This window comes from Physella acuta, unplaced genomic scaffold (assembly GCF_028476545.2).
Source record: "Physella acuta isolate Inbredline_101_S28 unplaced genomic scaffold, ASM2847654v3 ptg001123l, whole genome shotgun sequence".
NCBI lineage: Eukaryota > Metazoa > Mollusca > Gastropoda > Physidae > Physella > Physella acuta.
In genome coordinates, this window is record NW_026732640.1 from 396,384 (window position 1) to 417,019 (window position 20,636).

The 20,636-nt window shown below is 32.2% G+C and overlaps 1 long non-coding RNA gene across 1 annotated transcript; it reads left to right on the forward strand.

The window, feature by feature from the left end:
- Positions 1–351: 351 nt before the first annotated feature.
- Positions 352–15,710, forward strand: LOC131956028 (uncharacterized). Its single transcript, XR_009388927.1, has 3 exons — positions 352–404; positions 15,218–15,278; positions 15,416–15,710. It is a non-coding gene; the product is annotated as an uncharacterized LOC131956028 (long non-coding RNA).
- The last annotated feature ends 4,926 nt before the right edge of the window (positions 15,711–20,636 follow it).

Here is a 20,636-nt window from a genome sequence, read left to right on the forward strand (position 1 = left end):
AGAGAAAGTATTAACAACTGTACAGCAACATTTAATTATTTGATAAGTTCAATAAAGTTTAGTTATATTCCCCTTACTCTCAAAGTATTTCTTTATTTTCTGTGTTATCAGTTTTATGTAGAAAATATGTGATTTATAAATTAAATACATTTTAAATTAAAAATACGAATAAAAAATAAAGCGTGTACTATCTCCCATAAACATTCCTAATAAACGTGTTTGATTATAAATTATCATTATTTTGATACTGATATATAATTTGTTTTTACTAACTATCATAAAGAGCACGTTGATAAAATTACATACAGATAACAAAACATTGCAAACATCGAATGCTCAGTTCAAGATATCAATATTTATTACAGTACACCACGGCAGAAACCGAAAGCACAATGAAGTCAAAGGTTAGTATTTACAACATCTTACCTACGTTACATATTTTAACTCAAAACACATATAGCGTCGATCAATGTCGTCGTATTTGATTATTTTTGCAAACTCAAATTAAATCAGCAATACTAGAAAAAAAATTGTAAGAACAACGCAGTTTCAAACTATGGTGACTTAAATTGAAAGCTAATTGTAAAAAGTATTAGTAGAGCTATATGCTGGAATACGTAATGTTTGTTGAAAATGTAAAAATCATATATTCACTTAATATAGTTTATATATATATAGGCCCTATATATATATATATATATATATATATATATATATATATATATATATATATATATATATATGTATATATATATATATATGTATATATATATATATATATATATATTTATATATATATATATATATATATATATATATATATATATATATATATAGAGAGAGAGAGAGAGAGAGAGAGAGAGACAAAGTGCATGTGTTTATCAGTATGTCTGTATAAATTTCACCAGGACTATCTTCCGTCATCATTAAATCTAATTCAGAAACAGATTTATCAAAACACGTTATCTGTTTTTATACGAGTGAGAGATTAAAACGCCCATAAATTAAAGGGCAGTTATGACGTACATGCTTGGATCATGATATTATCAGCGGCCTAAATACCGTAAAGCTTGCATAGGCAGGGTATAGTGGCCCACATTAAGGGGCTTCTTCCTCATTAAAACGTTTACATTGGAATTTTAATATTAAATTTATATAAATAATTTAAATTAAGAGGGATTGATCTCCCCTAAACATTCTCGAGCAAACATTTATAAAACTACGGGGGATGGCAACTCGGGTTATAGACATGATTTTCAATCAGTTTTTAATTCCTTTAACTTTTTAAAATTGAATAGAATAACGTAAAATAATCACTCACAAAGGGAACAGAAAACACTGTTTTTTGAGAAATTGGAAATAGTATAAAGTACTACTTCCAATAAACGCAAATTACTCAGAAATTGATTGAAAGCAGATGATTACATCTTTTACGTATATGTGAAATTTCGTCTTTTTATCTGAAACAAAACTCAAGTTATGGGCTTTTGAAAAAAAACAAGTTCCACTTTCTATTACCGGAAATTTGATATATTACTTATATATGAAATTTCATAAACAGTTTTCGTGTTCACAGACACACATACACACATTGTGACGTGGTTGTCTAAAATGAAAAGTGTAGGGACGGAGAGAGAGAGAGAAATAGCGTAAGAGTACCTCCCCCCCTAGAAAGTGGTGTGTTAGTGAGCGGAAGTGTGTAAACGCGAGAGTGTGTGGAGAGGTTGGTGAATGTCAACACAGTGTTATAAATCGTCAGTTTTCTTTTCATATTTTTGTCTTGTAGTTGGTGAAAATTACAAGTACATGATATTGATTTACTTTGTGGATTATGTTTTATTTACTATTGTTACACCTCGCTAAAACAAGTCCAAAACACATACTAAGCCAAGTGTAATACACACACATACACACACACACACACACACATATATATATATATATATATATATATATATATATATATATATATATATATATATATATATATATATATATATATATATATATATATATACAGACATAAGGACAAAAAGGCAAAACTAAACTTTTCGATATTTGTGAAATCTCGATTTCGAGTTTTTGCAAGATTGCAAGATACCTTCTATATACTTCATATACGAGAAACTAAAAAGACATTGTAATTCTAGTTTTTTCCGGGTGTAGAAATATTGAAAATTAACTATTTTATTTCATTTTATAATGTACAGGGAGTGGCATTCAGTGGGAAGACGAATGTTATCAAACAAAGCCTACCGGCATTAATAACATTCCAGGCATTGATTCATTGTCGTGCATGCAATTAAGATAGTTAGCGTAGTAATAAACTTGAACTTGTACCCTTTTGTGAGATACAACCTTAGGCATAAAGTTAATATGCACCACTACAAACATCAACTGACTGACAAATTCCCTACCCCTCACCCCCACACCCCTGTATCTACCTCCTGTCCGCCTTTTCCAAAACGTTCCATCTCACTAAATATCCATGACTACATTTTTTTTCTTATAACAGGTGTGGACAATGTTTTCACAACGAGCTAAGTCCTACACCTGTCAATGTGTTTCTACTAGTTTTAACCTTAATGACATTTTTTTAATTGATCTTTAATCAATATTGATCTACTACCGCTATGAGAATTTTGTTTTGACTGGCCTTAATTCATTTAGACACAAATTATCCAATCGCCAAGAAACTTTGGGAAGTCGTTGAGGATACACCTGGCTATATTATTTTTTTCAGACAGTTATCTTAAGAGAGAAAGAAACTTTAACTCATCGGATAGTTTCTGTCATAACATTTTCATTTCATTTTGGAGGGCTACTAAGTTCCCTAATGGCTATTTTTACACCTGGAGTACGTTGATTGGGCGCCCTGCACTGCGATTATGGATACTACTTGAAAAACGTAACCGCACAGGTGTATCATTCGGCGCCCCGGTGGTAATGTGACCCAGTGCACATCGAGCTCTCCGCTACATTTTTTTTATTAACGCACACACTAGGGATACGAAGGGCTAGAGAAATCAATTACTAAATAGAATAACTAGTGTCGTCTAGCGCCTCGGTAGATGTAACGGTTGGGTGCCCCGAATTACCCAGTGGCTACCTGCTTGCACGGGGTCCGTTGATTGGGTATTCTACTTGATTCATCAATCAAACTGCAACAGGGGTGCCCCCCAACGCCACCGGTGTACGGATGACACAAAGCACAAGAGCACCCTACACTAGTGACACGGTGGGTCTCTACATTCTATAAATAAACATAACTAGGGGTTTTCATCCGGCTACATACGGTAGGGTGACCGGCGCACTCGTGCCACCTGGGCGGTAGCCGATCGATGTTCTACCTCACTATTACGGAAAGTGATTAACGTAAAGTTTTTTTTATAAAGCACGGCCTGAAGCGTTTGAGCGGTAGTAAAGAAAAATCCGAGTCCCAGCAACACAAATCCGAGGAATATAACACCGGTGTCGTTTACATTTTAACTGTTTCAGTTTTAGAAAAGAAGGTCACATGTCTAAAAATACTCAATTAATGACGCGTTGATGAAACCATTAAAAAATGTTGTTACCCTGATGGGTACGCTAATTCCATGTAAAAAATTCTTTAGCATTTCATTGTGATCGGGAAGGAGATTTTAAATTTCATGATGCAATATTTAAATCTCATTATTTGCTCATTAAAGTGCGTCTAGAATATGAGCAAATTTTGTATTTATATCTCTGTTTAATATATTACATCTTAAAGAATCGCTCTTAAGTCGTCCAACGTTTGCGTTGCCTTGCACTGAAGTGTTGCATTGTTTGCTGCACGTTGATATACGGGAGTCCCTATCACATCTGGGAATAAAAAATATATTATTTATACATATCTAGCCATATAAGATACGTAGCCTACGTAACTTGCTATAACTATTTAACAAATGTCTGTAAAAAACAGTGCAAAAAATTGTGTAATGTTCGGCTTACTTTTTAAGTTAAGCTTAACTCATTATAAATTGATATTACCGTAGTCGTTATTTATTTCAAATACATATACATCCTCGTTGCAGCATTCTAAAGGAAATAAGTAAACATTTCTCTGTACTTCATAATAAAAGTAAATAAGCTAAAAGCAGGTTTTTATAATTTAATAAAAAATATGTTTTATATTAGTTTAACATTGTTTACATTGTTTAAAAACGATTTAAAAGTAAATTAGCTAAGAGCACGTTTTATAATTTAATAACAAATACATTTCATATTAGTTTCACATTGTTTACATTGTTTAAAACGATTTAAACGAATTAAAGTGATGGTTTATTTAAAACAAATAATAAATAACTATACCTTGTTCAACAGTTAGTCCTAACAGGTTTCTGTATAATAGTATAATACACTATTATAAGTTATAAACGATTGCATGCATTTATTTCTAATAATCGTATTTATAATATATTCTAGCTTGTTAATATACTTGGTAACATACTTACACGTAGTCTGCTGAGTTATGTCTGTTTCTCGCTTTGTATTGAAAAATATGACATTTGTAAAATAAAATTATGATTGTAATAATTAAAGCAAACACTATATCAGTTTGTACTGATATAAACGTGTTTGTTGTGTAGGCTACTATTACTATTAATAACTACTTGAATATTTGTAAATACAGAAAAAAATGAGTATTTACCCAAGTACTGGATGATAAAAACGGAAACGCTTATTAAAGTCACCACAGATAAAGTGACACCACTAGAAACACTGACAACATTCGCACCATTCACATTTTGTGAATCTAAAGCATGAATGGATACAAGACATGTATTAATTTAATGAAAACAAATAATGGTATTGTGTTTAAAAATTGAGTTATTTTGTTTATATGGTTTTCATGTTTGTGCTATTTGCCTTGGTGATTACTTATTTTTAGCGCAATTTCCATACTGGCAATTGCGTTTAATAATGCGTCATTTCTGGATGGATGAATTTATGGATGTATGGATGTGTGTCCGCAGCTTTAAGTCGTATCTCCTCCTCAACGAAGCAATATCGAGGACTAGTTCCAAAGCAAATATGTTAAGCAAGTTCCGAGGATGATTGTGGGCCAAACAAATTCCCGGAATTCCTTCCTGAATTTCCCGGAAAAGCCAAAACAACTCGAAAAATGCAGTTTTTTGCCCATATCTCGGCAACCAGACCACTTAGCGACTTGAAACATTTAACAATCGATTTCTGCCAAAATTTAGAACAATATTGCCGAAGAAAGTTTTCAAAAATATTCTTTCGTTCGGTCACAAAAAATTAATTAAGAACAAATATGTTTATATTTATAGGATGATATTTACTACATGTTTACACTGAGCATCGTGTAGGCCTACGTTGATATGGGTTAATATAGTTGTCTTTTTTTTAGCGAAATTTCATACTGGTTTCTATTTTGTTTTGAATTATTAAAACTACTTGTGTTGCATTATTTATTTGCTGAATATATGATTTATCTCGATTTAAAATTGTTATGGATAACATAAGGAAATTGCGCTTAAATTGTCACTAGACTTTTTAATAACTTGTTTTATTACGGTACTAGCTATGCGTCAGATGTTTTAGTAATGAAATTAAAATCAAATCAATCGGATTACCTTTCATACTGTTAAAATATGTAGCATTGATCAGAGAGTTGGTAGAGTCGACATTTTTTGAATAATTCACTAGATTAAAAAAAATACATAGGTTTAAAATGTACTAGATTATTGCATTTCATTATTTAATAATAACATTTTATGTGATCACTCAAAATACTAGAGGAAAGTGGGTTAGAAATACAAAAAAGTTACTTTTGCCTTAAACAATCGTTATGATCAACTAAAAAACGAACACTTTTAATGTGTAAATATTTGAAAAATAGATCAGCGATGAATTTAATAAATTACGCAAACGGTAATTATACTAGGACTAAGGTCCTTATATAGTATGTAGATAATAAGAACAGTACTAAAGTTGTATACAGTTAGCTGTTAACTTCGAAGTTCGGAAAATTAAATTTTGCATTGTTAAATTGTTAAATTAACTTAAGTAAACTCTAACCTATATTTTCGCTGAAAGATATACTGTTAAAAATGAGAGGTTGTTTGTCAAGATGAAAATAACAAAAAATCGATAATTATAAAAAATCGGCAACTTACCACATATTTTACTGGTAATATTTGAGTCATCAAACGATATTATTACATGGGTTGTTTCTGTGACATTTATTGAGGGTATTGTTACCTCTAAACTAACTTCATCCTTATATTTACAAAAGCAATTAATATGACTTTCATTACATTGCCCTCTTTCAATCGAGAGATTACATACCTTAGAAAACAATAACAAATATAACTTACAAAATTGTTAAACTGCAGTTTATTAATTATTTCTGAAGTATGTGTTAATTATAGCTAACATACGAATATAAGCTGTTATTGTAAGAAAAAAAAATATCTTTTATTTTGAATATTCTAACTATTTTGCTTTATTTTTCAATTAGCAATTATTCAATAAGAATTACTTTCCAAACATTTTTTTATTCGTACGATATTTGAGCTTTTGTTAAATATTGATTAAAATATAATAGTATTTAAAAAAATAACATCATTTAAATGTTTTTAATTGATTTGACAACACTTAAAATAATTAAAATTTAATATATAAAAACACAAAATAAATGTTTAAGCTCACGTTTAAGTATTCTCGATCTTCATTGTAGTTGTTTTCAAATGTTCTGACGAAAATAGTATTATAATCGTCAAATCCTTTAGTAACATAAGCGACAAAAGTTAAATTAACAGTGGATGTAACATTGTTACAAGTAATTTTGCTTTTGATCATTATTCCAGCCAATAAAGATCCTGTAAAAATAATTAAAAATACATCACTTAAGAATACCCTGACATAGAAAGTAGTGAACACAAATGAAATTATATTCACAATTGTGACAGTGCTTTTGCTTTAAAATGCAATATAATTACAAGCTTTTATTTAACTCGCTTCCTCTGTCGTCAGTCTGTCGACAGTCTGTCTAGACGGAAACGCAGGAGTGAAAATTCGGACAGTTCTACTTGACCGACACGATTCACAGTTGGCACGTGGGTCAAGACATGAAGACAATGCAATCTGAAACTAAATTTGACTTAATTGGATGCCTAATTGATTTTTTATGAATTAATTAAAATTTGGACCAAATTAGTAGGCATGTCTAGCCAACCACACCACACGCGTCATCAATAGCTGCGCCATCACGACCACGTAATGGCTGCGTTCAAAAACCATTGCGCGCCTACTGAACGTGATATTCGGTAGGCGCGCAATGGTTTTTAGTCATGTAACTCTATTGTAAATAAAACATGTAAAGTACTGAAAAAAAAATTCATAAAAAACGTTTTAATAACAAGCTTTTATGTAATGATGCACTAAAAAGTAGAAAATAAATTATAGACTACTATTTAAATAACTATAAAGAAAAGCGTGGGTGTCTTCCTTAACATTAGTAAAGGTATCCAATAGATACTAAAGTGACCCACGCTTTTCTTTATAGTTATTTAAATAGTAGTCTATAATTTATTTTCTACTTTTTAGTGCATCATTACATAAAAGCTTGTTATTAAAACGTTTTTTATGAATTTTTTTTTATAGTTTATTATTATCTATTGGCTACTTTTGTGAAGAACCAATTGATACATCATTTGAATTCGTTCATACATATTTATGTTACACACTATGTAATCAATATGTAAGTCATTAATCCCAATTTCATTTACACACCAGAGATTGTGTGACCGGATATTCACATGTTATTTATAAGGACATATTACTAGTTTAATCAATCAGTCGTGTTGTAGAGCGTGTCATTCCGTAACAGCGCTGATTTGCCTATATTTACTTGGGTCAGCATCAATTGAAAAAAAAGTACAAACGAAAATCAATAGGCAATGTATAGAAACACTTGTTTTAATTAATTAATAATCCGTACATAACATTGTTTTAAGAGCAAAAACATCTTGTACCAGTAAATGTTTGATTTCAGGTTATGGTGCATATATTAAAAAATTGTGTGGTGCGCCCCACGCCATTAATTGCATATAGGTATCATGTACTTGTAGGCAAGCTTTTAATATATATCACAATTTAACTCAACGAACTATAAAGGATTATTCAACTATATCATAAAAAGCGACTAAAAAGTCGTGTGTACTTGCCATAAACATGTTGATTGTACAAGGACAAAGCAGACACACCAGACATCAGTATGTAAAATATGGTTTCCATTTAATATTCAATTACAATATTTTAAAATTAACTTCCGCAACTTGTTCTGGAGACTGAGCTGATCTTATTGTATAGACATATCTTTTAAATATAATATGTTATATAGCATGAAGTACCCACTTATCGTTCTTAATCAAAAAGGTCATCATTAATTAGTGTACATACAGCTTTTTAGCACGTTACACAAACAACGTCTCTTGTAATGAACGCTGTTCTTAAGTCATTTAAAGTAAATCAAAATAAAATGATATTACTCAACATTCACTATTTACTAAGGCAATAATAAATTGTATGTACGAAAGTAATAATGAAAAATCGGCCCTAGGAGCTTTGACCACATATGCTTTGACCATAGGGGTTTGACCATAGGGGGTTTGACCACAGCGGAGCTTTGACCATAGCGGGTTTGACCACAGCGGGGCTTTGACCACAGAGGAGTGTTAACCATAATATATAGATTTTAAAATATAAATTATAAACTGTTATTTGATTTTAATTTATGATACAATCAATACGATTTCATACATGTTTACTGAGAACTAATTAAACATGTACTAAAAAAAGTCAAGAACAATAAATAAGTCCCAACATAAAGGCTGGTGCTAGGCCTCATAGATTTATTTTATATATATAAATGGAACACAATAATGCGGCAAAGAACACGTTTCACAAAAGTAAACCGGGAGTGATCTCGCCTAAACTTTCTCGAATATTCTTATATAAAACAACACGGGATGGGAACTCGGGATATAGTTAATATTTTTAATCAATTTTAAATACTTAATCTTTTTTAAAATTGATAGAATTTCATAGAAAAAATGAATTGCGCACCAAGTGAACGCCGTGTGAAATTTCATTTATCTATCTGAAATAGCACTCAAGTTATAGGCTTTTGAAAAATTCAAGGTAGAAAAAGTACCACTTCCGGTTATTGGAAATCGCTCAAAAATTGATACGTATCTACGATTTTGATAAAATGCTTATATATGAAATTTCATTAACCTAGCTATAACGGTACTCAAGTAATCGTGTTTACATACAGATACAAACACACAGACACACACACACACACACACAGACATACGGACAAGATTGCAAAATTATGTTTTTCCGTATCAGTGAATTGTAAAACGATTACAATACTTTCTGTATACTTCGTATATACGAGAAAGTAAAAAGGGCCGGAATGGCATTATGCTTATACAAAAAATTCAAACATTGCGTTGATGATCTTAAGAATATAGGTCATCAAAACATGTGGTATATGCACCTATATGTAATACAATCTTCATCTCTCTAGCCAAACATTAAAGGGCTAACCATCCATTACATACAACAATCAATCATTTATACTAAATGTATTATCTCCCCTCTTTTTAAATCTATTCGTATAGTTAAATTGGGTTGTGAGAATTAGATACTGCACAAATAAACCGGGAGTGATCTCCCCTAAACTTTCTCGAATATTCTAATATAACACTATGGGGGAAGGCAACTCGGGATATAGACTTCTAGACATCATTTTTAATCCATTTTAAATACTCAAACTTTTTAAAATAGAATAAAATCTCGTAGAAAAAAGAATAGCACACCAAGTGAACGCTAAATAAAGATGTGCATTATAGTGCGCAATATTATTAGTACTTTATAAATTTACATGCGTTTTTTTTTTTAATCGGAAATAGCGTAAATAAGTAGTTCTGGTCAACGGAAATTACTCAAAATTTGAAAGAAGGTAGAGAATTAGATCTTTTACTTACATGTCAAATTTCATTTATCTATCTGAAATAATACTCAAGTTATAGGCTTTTGAAAAATTCAAAGTAGAAAAAGTACCACTTTCGGTTATCGGAAATCGCTCAAAAGTTGATACGGATCTACGATTTTGATGAAATACTTATATGTGAAATTTCATCGACCTAGCTGTAACGGTACTCAAGTTATCGTGTTTACACACGGACACACAGACAGACAGACAGACAGACAGACACACAGACATACGGACAAGATTGCAAAATAATGTTTTTCCGTATCAGTGAGGTGTAAAACGTCGAGATTTGCAAAAATCTCGATTTTTTTTGCACGATTACAAGACTTCTCTATACTTCGTATATACGAGAAAGTAAAAAATACACCACCTATTCACCACTTCTTGACCAACAAAAAAAAATGGAACCAAAAAAAAAAAAACATTTATATTTTATCAAAGAAAAAATATTATTTTAAGTTTTATCTCTCAAGACAAACCATTTGACCGGCACTGAATGACTTCTTCGTTCTTAATTCTAGTGTTGGAAGAGATTCCCCACGATAAAATTAGGTGATTAGTGTCAAATCGTTCTGTGTCAAGTAGGCCGTTGCCTCTAATTTCAACATGCTTTTCTTTTTAGATTTGCTTCTAAATCCTTAATCCAAACAATAGCAAGCTACAAGAGAGTAGGGGTTCAAACTCGCAGACATGAACTTAACCGACCATGACCGACACATTTTCAGAAGTTGCATTAACAATAATATCATCTGATGAACTACCGGAATATTTTCTGTTCAATAGTAGATGGTCTGTTTTGATAAACAATTTTGATAAACATTTAGTACTTTGGGCCTACGACGCAACATACAACTCAGTTGACCTATTTGACATGTAATTGATAAGTCTATCAATCACTATGAAAAGTATTTCAAACTGGTTTATCTATGTGTGTGTTTATTCATGTATAATAATATATTGATAGTTCTCTAATCTAATTAGAGCAATCTAGTAAAGAAAAACAAAACTTAAATACATAAGCTGCACAAAAACCTGTACAAACATGTTACGGTAGGCGGTTTGTATTGTACAATGAAGTGATAGTTTATAAATATAAGACATTATCATGCGAAAACTATTTAGAGGCATATCTCCATGCTTGTAACATCCATAGAACAGTTTCAATAGAGAATTACATCTTAGTTGAAGGCGTCTCTCTTAAAGATATTCACTGGTAGTTTGCATGTTAATTTAAAATGATTATGAACTTGCATTATCTTTAATATCGTTTTTTACTGCCTATTTTCGCAGCAAACTATAACCTTCAACGATTGAATAGTAATATGTTTTACATTTGTATTTTCCCTAATACAGGTTGTTGAGTTTTATAATTGTACAAAGAGACTGACAGTTTTTGCCCCCCACCCCTCCCCCACCGACACTAGCAGTTGGTATTTGACATTTTGTTTGGGATTATCATTTCGGTGCGAAAATATTTTTTCTATGCGATTTTATTTAAATTAAAATGTGTATTATTGAGTTGAAAATTAATAATTTATTAGCCGTCGGACCCATTTCATGTGAATTATAGATCTATATATTTTAAATGATAAACTTGTTTAAAAAAATATTTTATAAAATAGCTATTGGTCAAAACGCCATGTGCTTTACTACACGTGTAACGATATTTGTGACAAAGCAAAGAAATAACTACTTAGCTAAAAATCTGACACATTTAAAATAACATAGGCTACCAATGACTATAAGAAAAACCAAATTATATACATTATTAGACAACACAACACCATATCAAATGAACACACTGATTAAGAGAATTAAATGATTCCATTAAAAAACCGTCTGTTCAATGGTTTTTCTGTTGTGTTTTAAAGTACTTTGTATTACTTTTGTCCGAGAAAATTGTATAGCCTACGTTTCGTTTATATCTAAATCATATTTGAATGAATTAGTTCACAGTTTATATTCTAAAATTGGAAGATGACTGCCTTAGTGTTTGTGTACTGTCCATAATGTGTCATCTGACGTCATTGATTATAGCGTTCTTGTCACAACCATAAATAATTTTCCGGTTGCATAATTAAAATTCTACATAGAGAAAACACAAGCAGAGTAAAAACATACATAGTGATTCGAAAAACGAAACGTGACGTCACGTGGAGCATATAGTTGAAAGTAGTCTAAAGCCGGAGAGCGCACACAGTAATATGACGTCATTGATTCTCGAGTAAACATTGAATTAAAAACACAATTTTGTCTAATCTTAAAAGTGGTTTGCTTGCAGAGTTTATTTCGTGCAATTACTCGGGTAGGGGCGAAGCCCCCCCCCCCCACCCCATAGAACGTTTAAGCCACCCTTCCCCCCCCCCCCCCCCCTCAAAAGAAATGATGTCATCGATACTCTATAAAAAAAAGACTGACATTACGGCCTAATTCATGTGTCTAATCTTAAAAGTAGTATGTGTGCACAGTTTTTATCGGTAATCTCTTGAGGTAGGGGCAAAGCCCCTGCTCCCCCCCCCCCCACTCCCGCGGTAGTACGACTAATTCCCACCCCGACCCCCCTCCGAAAAAACGAAATATAATTTATATTGGAAATATATACTTTACCAGTGTCGGCTTCCCCCGCCCCGGAGAATTGTTTTCGCCCCTGCAAAAATTCGTGCCCCACCCCGGAAAAATGTGTGAAAGAAACACTGTCTAAGTGAGTGAGGTTTATCGGTAAAAAGTAGGAAACGAGTCTATATTATAGAAGTGGGCTCTACCTTTAGTTTGTATAATCTACAATAGCGACAATTGTTCCCCCAAGACAAGGGGTGGGGGGGGGTACTTGAAATTTTCGGGGATAGGGATTGACTAAATTTTCTGAAAGGGGGCGGGCACTGATAAAAGTATATAATTCTATTTCGTCGAATAGGACGGTAGACGTAGCTTGGGGTGTGTGTTGGGGGGGGGGGGGGGTTGGCGGAAATAGAGTCGCCTGAAAGAAACTCTAAATGTGACTTTTGTCATGATTGAGACTAAGTGCAAGGTTTAGGGGTGTGGATACGACTATACTTAGTACCAATGCAAGTACCTACGTGTAGATAAAGCTTAAATACAACTAAAATGCCGATTCTGGATAAAAAAAAATCTGTTTACAATGTCATTTTTCGTTTCTGGTTCAATGTGGGTTTAAGGTGGTAGCTTTGGTTTTGGTTTAAGTTTAGAGAAAAGAGACGACATCATCAACCTAACGCCCGTTGTATCCTTCCTCAACGGGCCATTTATCTCGTAATATAGTATTTTGGGATATTTCTGATATCTCAAAGACCTTTACAATCTTATAACTGTATATCGTCCTCTTATAAAGCATACTGTAAGAAAGTTTCGGTTATATAGGTCTATATGTTTTCTAAAAATTAATGAGCTGTTCAAACACGTTTTAATTATAAATAGTCAGATAAATGAACAGGTTACTTCGTATCATCGCGATAACCTTATGTATCGCCGTTATAAGAAGTACACCTACCTTTTATCATAATTGCGGATAATGTTCTTACAGGTTTGTTTTAAAATATGTGTGGGCCTACAATTACTAAATTAATAATCTAAATACAATATTTTACGATTAAAACTTTAATAAGATATTAATTTTATCATAATATAATTTATACTTTATCTATTTTAAGTTTTATAACCGATTTTTTCATAATACATTTATATAATGGTTGTGTCTTAATGAGTAGGCTATAACTGTGTTCAGTTTTTCTTCCAGACTTTTTTCTCCGTGGGGGGGGGGGAATTTAAATTTCCTGACGGGTGGGAGCACTGTTAAAAGTATGTATTTTCTACATAAATTCCTTTTCGTTCCAGCGGGTGGTAGACTCAACCCCTCGGAAGAGATGCCTGGAAGAAACAATGCAGGTGTAATAAGTCAGGCTGACATTTTATACATCAAACTTGGTGTCAAACGGTTATTTTTGTCGAGATTTTGTCATGTCAGGATAGCACCATAGTTTCATTTTGTTTTATATCTATCTTGTTGACAGTTATAACATATCTTAATAGTGTAGTAAACTGATATCTTCGGGTTTAGTAATAAAATCGTGTTATTTAATTACACTCGTAAATTAAAATAGAATACTACAAGAACTGTGAAATCGTTTTAAATTTGTGTACACGATTTCAATATATTATTTGTAGAATATAATATGAAAATAATATGTATAAAGAAAGTAGTGTGATCGTGCAAAAGGTCGAATTCGACGTTTTCCTTCTCCCTGAGTCGTAAAAATTTGTGTTTAAATGTCTCTATGTGTATGTCTGTATACGCGTATATCCGTGAACACGATAACTTTAGCACTGTTTCAGGTATGTTGTCGACATTCATATGTAAGTATTATATCAAATTTGTAGAGTTGTATTAATTTCCGTGCGATTTCCGATAAACGGAAGTGGTAATTACTCTACTTCCGATTTCTCAAAAAAAGGTTCTTATAAGTATACAAATGATGAACATGCTTTTATCCATTTTTGAACGATTTTCAGAAAACAGAAGTGTTACTTTATTTTTATCATTGTGACCACTATAACACGGGTACAGTATGAGTTGAGTAAACTTTAATGAAATAGCATATATAAGTATATGATCTTATATTTTAGCCACTTACAATTTTGGATTGATCTCCGACAGACGAAAGTGAAACTTTACTCTATTTCTGGTTTTTAAAATACCAATATCTTGAGTACCGTTTGAGTTAGGTGGACAAAATTTCAAACAAAGGAATACGGTACTATTCTTTTGATTCGCTTCATATTTTAGAATGAGAGTGAACCAAAAAACAATGGAGGTAAAATGGACATTAATGATGTATTATTCAAAACTTTCACCAAAAACATATTTAAGTGTGAAATTCAGATATATAGTAAGTTTTGTTTATTTTTAGAAATACACATGTATGCAATCGAATATATATATATATATATATATATATATATATATATATATATATATATATATATATATATGTATATATATATATCTATATATATGTATATATATATATATATATATATATATATATATATATATATATATATATATATATATATATATATATATATATATATATATATATATATATATATATATATATATATATATATATAAACTTATATTCATAGATAGCTAGGCTACTGTTGTTAGGAACGGTAATAACCCAAGCGGTGAAGCATGAGATTTATGGTAAGATTCTTTTTAGTACGTTTTAATACTTATTAACCAACTCATTACCAATGGTTCTATTTAGCATTTAGAGGCTCAAATGTCACTATGTTATAATTATTCCAATCATTTAAACTGTCTTTTTTACCATATTTTAGGTGGTTTATGTGAACAATGTGAAGAAACCAAGCCTTGCATTATCTCCTATAATTTTCAAGCTAGTAAAAACACCCAAATACAATTCGCATGGTATAGTCCAAACAACGAGGTCATGACCTGCTCCACTAGAGGCAACGGTAGATGCAACATTTACCCACAATATAAAGGTCTTATAACATATTCAATACAAAAAGAACAAGAGTATATAATCACTAACCTGATCATTACAAATACCAGTCGAGAAACTAGAGTAATTACAATGGAGGGAAAATGGACTTTAATGATGTACTATTCCAAACTTTCACCAAAAAACATATTTACGTGTGAAATTCAGATATACAGTAAGTTTCGTTCATTTTTAGAAAAACACATGTATGCATTTGAATATATATATATATATATATATATATATATATATATATATATATATATATATATATATATATATATATATATATATATATATATATATATATATATATATATATGTAACTAGTGTAGTTACAAAAACAACGTATCTGGTTGTCATAAAGGTCAAGGCCAAGACTGAACTGAGCTATTTAAAGTTCTTATGAAACTTTTGGGACGTAGATGATGTGACTAAAATAGAATTTGACTTGAAGACATAAAGGACAAGCTATTAATAGAAACGATGCAATTGCCGTTACCGAAATAGAATAGTTTGACCTTGATATACATTATTTACAATACCTGATGTACATGAGGGTGTTACTGGGTATATATAAGCAGCGATACTTTTGGGTAAGAGCGTGATCGAAGATGCGAGCTGAGATACAGATGTATGCTGAAGCGAGACAGAAGATGTGAGAAATAGGTTTACAAACGAAGATGGAACGATCGGGCGCTGGAATGAAGAGAGCTATAGAATGGATTGAATGCAGAGACAAGTAATTGGAGATTGGAGTAATACAGTGTGTGGACCAGTGACATGGGAGGTCTGTTAAGTTTCACTTAATTACCTAACTGTGATTATTCATGAAGGAATAAATTGCTGTTATATTGAACCTGCGGGCAGAGTGTGCTTCTTTATATCAGGTGGGTGGATCGGTGCCAAAATCAGGTTTCCTCGGCCTAGAGGTGGGAATTCCTAAGTCGCGTGCTAATACCTACAGACAGGAGGTTGTACATGCCTCTGTCTCATTTGGGTGCCGCACAAGACCTAACAAAGAATGTCACACATGCTGCTGCCGCACTTGGTGACACACACAAATAAATAAGTATATATATATATATATATATATATATATATATATATATATATATATATGTATATATATATATATATATATATATATATATATATATATATATATATATATATATATATATATATATATATATTCCACAGAAAAACCCGAAAATGTCCAATGCAAAGTAGAATTTCTTCCGAGAGGATTGCAAATACGATGTGTTGACTTATACACTTATCCAGTATATGTGTGTATATTCGATGCAAAAATTAATAAGGTATTTTTGGGGAATTTAACATACCTTTTTCAAATTGAAAATAGTACTTATACAGAAACGTTATATTTTTTTTTTGCATAAACGTATAGGCTTATATACGTTTGTTTTGGCTTGGTTTAGTCGATATAGTCATGGTTGCTAAACCGACTAGTCTCACGGATAATTTAGGCTGTGGACAGCAACTCATTTAGGAGCGATAATTCCTAAATGAAACACCTGAATATAACAAAGAAGCACTAGACATACGACCTTCCAGTAAGGTCACAGGCAGTGCACATGAGTTCATAGGATCACTTCAACGGCTACGCTTTCATGACCAAGTCGAGAAATCTAGAAGGATGCATCCGGCTGAGTCAGAAATGGAGATGTGTGGGCGCCGCCGCAATGGGATTATTAGCCTTTAAGCAAATCACTCGGTTGTTACCTAACGACACCAACTAACGTCAAGGGATGATTCTAGGTTTATATTGATATTTAGATTTAGGTTTTGGTTTAGGATTAGGTTTAGGTTTAAGGTTTAGATTAAGGTTTAGATTTAGATTTAGGTTTAGGTTTAGGTTTAGGTTTAGGTTTAGGTTTAGGTTTAGGTTTAGGTTTAGGTTTAGGTTTAGGTTTAGGTTTAGGTTTAGGTTTAGGTTTAGGTTTAGGTTTAGGTTTAGGTTTAGGTTTAGGTTTAGGTTTAGGTTAGGTTAGGTTTAGGTTGAGTTTAGGTTGAGTTTAGGTTTAGGTTTAGGTTTAGGTTTAGGTTTAGGTTTAGGTTTAGGTTTAGGTTTAGGTTTAGGTTTAGGTTTAGGTTTAGGTTTAGGTTTAGGTTTAGGTTTAGGTTTAGGTTTAGGTTTAGGTTTAGGTTTAGGTTTAGGTTTAGGTTTAGGTTTAGGTTTAGGTTTAGGTTTAGGTTTAGGTTTAGGTTTAGGTTTAGGTTTAGGTTTAGGTTTAGGTTTAGGTTTAGGTTTAGGTTTAGGTTTAGGTTTAGGTTTAGGTTTAGGTTTAGGTTTAGGTTTAGGTTTAGGTTTAGGTTTAGGTTTAGGTTTAGGTTTAGGTTTAGGTTTAGAATTAGGTTTAGAATTAGGTTTAGAATTAGGTTTAGAATTAGGTTTAGAATTAGGTTTAGATTTAGGTTTAGAATTAGGTTTAGAATTAGGTTTAGGATTAGGTTAAGAATTAGGCTTAGGTTAAGAATTAGGTTTAGGTTAAGAATTGAGGTTTAGGCTTAGATTGATGTTGAGGTTTAGGTTTAAGTTAAGTTACATATACACAATTACATTCACATTCACATTCACATTCACAAGCACATGCACGATCACGTGCACGTGCACGTGCACGTACACGTACACGTACACGTACACGTACACGTACACGTACACGTACACGTACACGTACACGTACACGTACACGTACACGTACACGTACACGTACACGTACACGTACACGTACACGTACACGTACACGTACACGTACACGTACACGTACACGTACACGTACACGTACACGCACACGCACACGCACACGCACACGCACACGCTTACGCATACGCATACGCATACGCATACGCATACGCATACGCATACGCATACGCATACGCATACACATACACATATACAGACACGCCGAAAATAAACAGACACATATGTTTATTGTCTTTTATCGTTCGCAGGCACATTATCCACATTTAAGGACGGCATACAACCACACTGCAATTCAAACAGATCCCATTTATTATGGCTCTGAATGTTTTCTGATATTCGACTGTAACGATTTATTGCACGGTTTGATAGAGTATGCGGTTACTTTTGTTCCCAAAAATATGCAAGTGTATGAAATCTCTCTACATGGAGTAACTTATTCGAATTTTTTGAACATTGGTAATATACCGTATAATGTGTTTAAAACGCTATTTATTAGGTTTTGAGCGCAATTTCCATTCTGGAGAATTGCGTTTATTAACCCGTCATTTCTGGATGTATGAATGTATGAATGTATGAATGTATGAATGTATGAATGTGTGTCCGCAGCTTTAAGTCGTATCTCCTCCTCAACGAAGCAATATCGAGGACTAGTTCCAAAGCAATTATGTTAAGCAAGTTACCAGGATGATAGTGGGCCAAAAAAATTCCGGGTTTCTTTCATGGATTTCCCGGAAAAGCCAAAAAACCTCGGAAAATGCAGTTTTTGGCCCATATCTCGGCAACCAGACCACTTAGCGACTTGAAACATTTACCAATCGATTTCTGCCATAATTTAGAACAATATTGCCGAAGAAAGTTTTCAAAAATATCCTTTCGTTCGGTCACAAAATTTTTTTTTAATTAATTAAAATTTGGACCGAATTAGTAGGCATGTTTATCCAACCAAACCACACGCGTCATCACGTTCAATAGCTGCGCCATCACGTTCAATGGCTGCGTCATCATGTTCAGTAGCTAGGCGCGCAATGGTTTTTAGTCATGTAACTCTATTGTAAATAAAACATGTAAAATACTGAAAAAATTAATAAAAAACGTTTTAATAACTAACCAATGGTTTTACTAACCCTGCTCTTGATTTACGCTACGACAGAGCTATTTTTAGATAACATAAGGAAATTGCGCTAAAATTGTCACTAGACTTTTTAATTACCTTGTTTTACATGTCAGAATTAATTAATGTAGGCTACTTATTTTGCTTGGCTATTTCTTTAATGACTTGTTTTCTGCAGAGCACGTGAATGAACATGCATCATCGTATTTCAAGATTTTAGAGCATGGAAAAAAAGACACCGTTATTTGCAGGCAGGAAAAAATTGTGAATGAAACAACCATAGCTGAAGGCACTTTTATAAATAATAAATTGATAACGACTGCTAGGATTCCGGAAATGACTGAAAAGAATTACGGTAAATTAGCCTACGTTTACCATTCACTATAGTCAAGTGACAGTCGACCTAACGACGCCAATAAGTAGCGGATCCCATCTTCCTTCATGCTCTTTACTCATCAAGACAGTTTTCAATTTTCACAATTAACACATCGGAGTTGGTCGGAGTTAAGAGCTATCTTTATAACTATTGATTTAACGACTATCTTACTAAAATTTGCTTGAGCACAGTCTCCATGTTTTGGATAGAGTTAATTTATTATTGACTTTACAAGTGGACAAGTTTAATTTTAAAAAATCTGCGAAAACTACGGAACAAATGGATAGATGACTAATCAGCGGTCATATAATACACACATCATAAGATATTCGTTTGATCAAAAAACTTAAATTAACCCATTTGTAATAGTTTTCTGCTTTACAGACATTTTCCACTCAATATCAAAATGTCACTTTGCATCATTCTATAAAGTAAAGTGAGGCCAAGTGTATAACTGAAACTGTAAAAAAATTAATCTGGTATGGTATTCGAATTACTATATGCAACTAATTCAGGTTATACCAATTTTTTATGTTGAATTTTATGTCTAAAAACGCAGGGGTAAAATGGTTGCTTTTAAATTAAAGCATCAGCTTTTTAAAAATTAGTTTAAAATATTTTTCAGATATAAACAAATGGTTAACGGTGGAGTGGATCTTGCCATTTCTTCTCATTACTTTCATAGGTGAGGGTGTTTCTTCATACATGTACATTGTGGTTGTAACTAGATAAATTTCTTAGCATAATCAAAAGAATAATAATTTCGGTGGTGTATTTTAATGTATTGATAATAAGGTGTTTTTGTTGTTTTGTTCACAGCAATTGCTGCTTTTAAAATA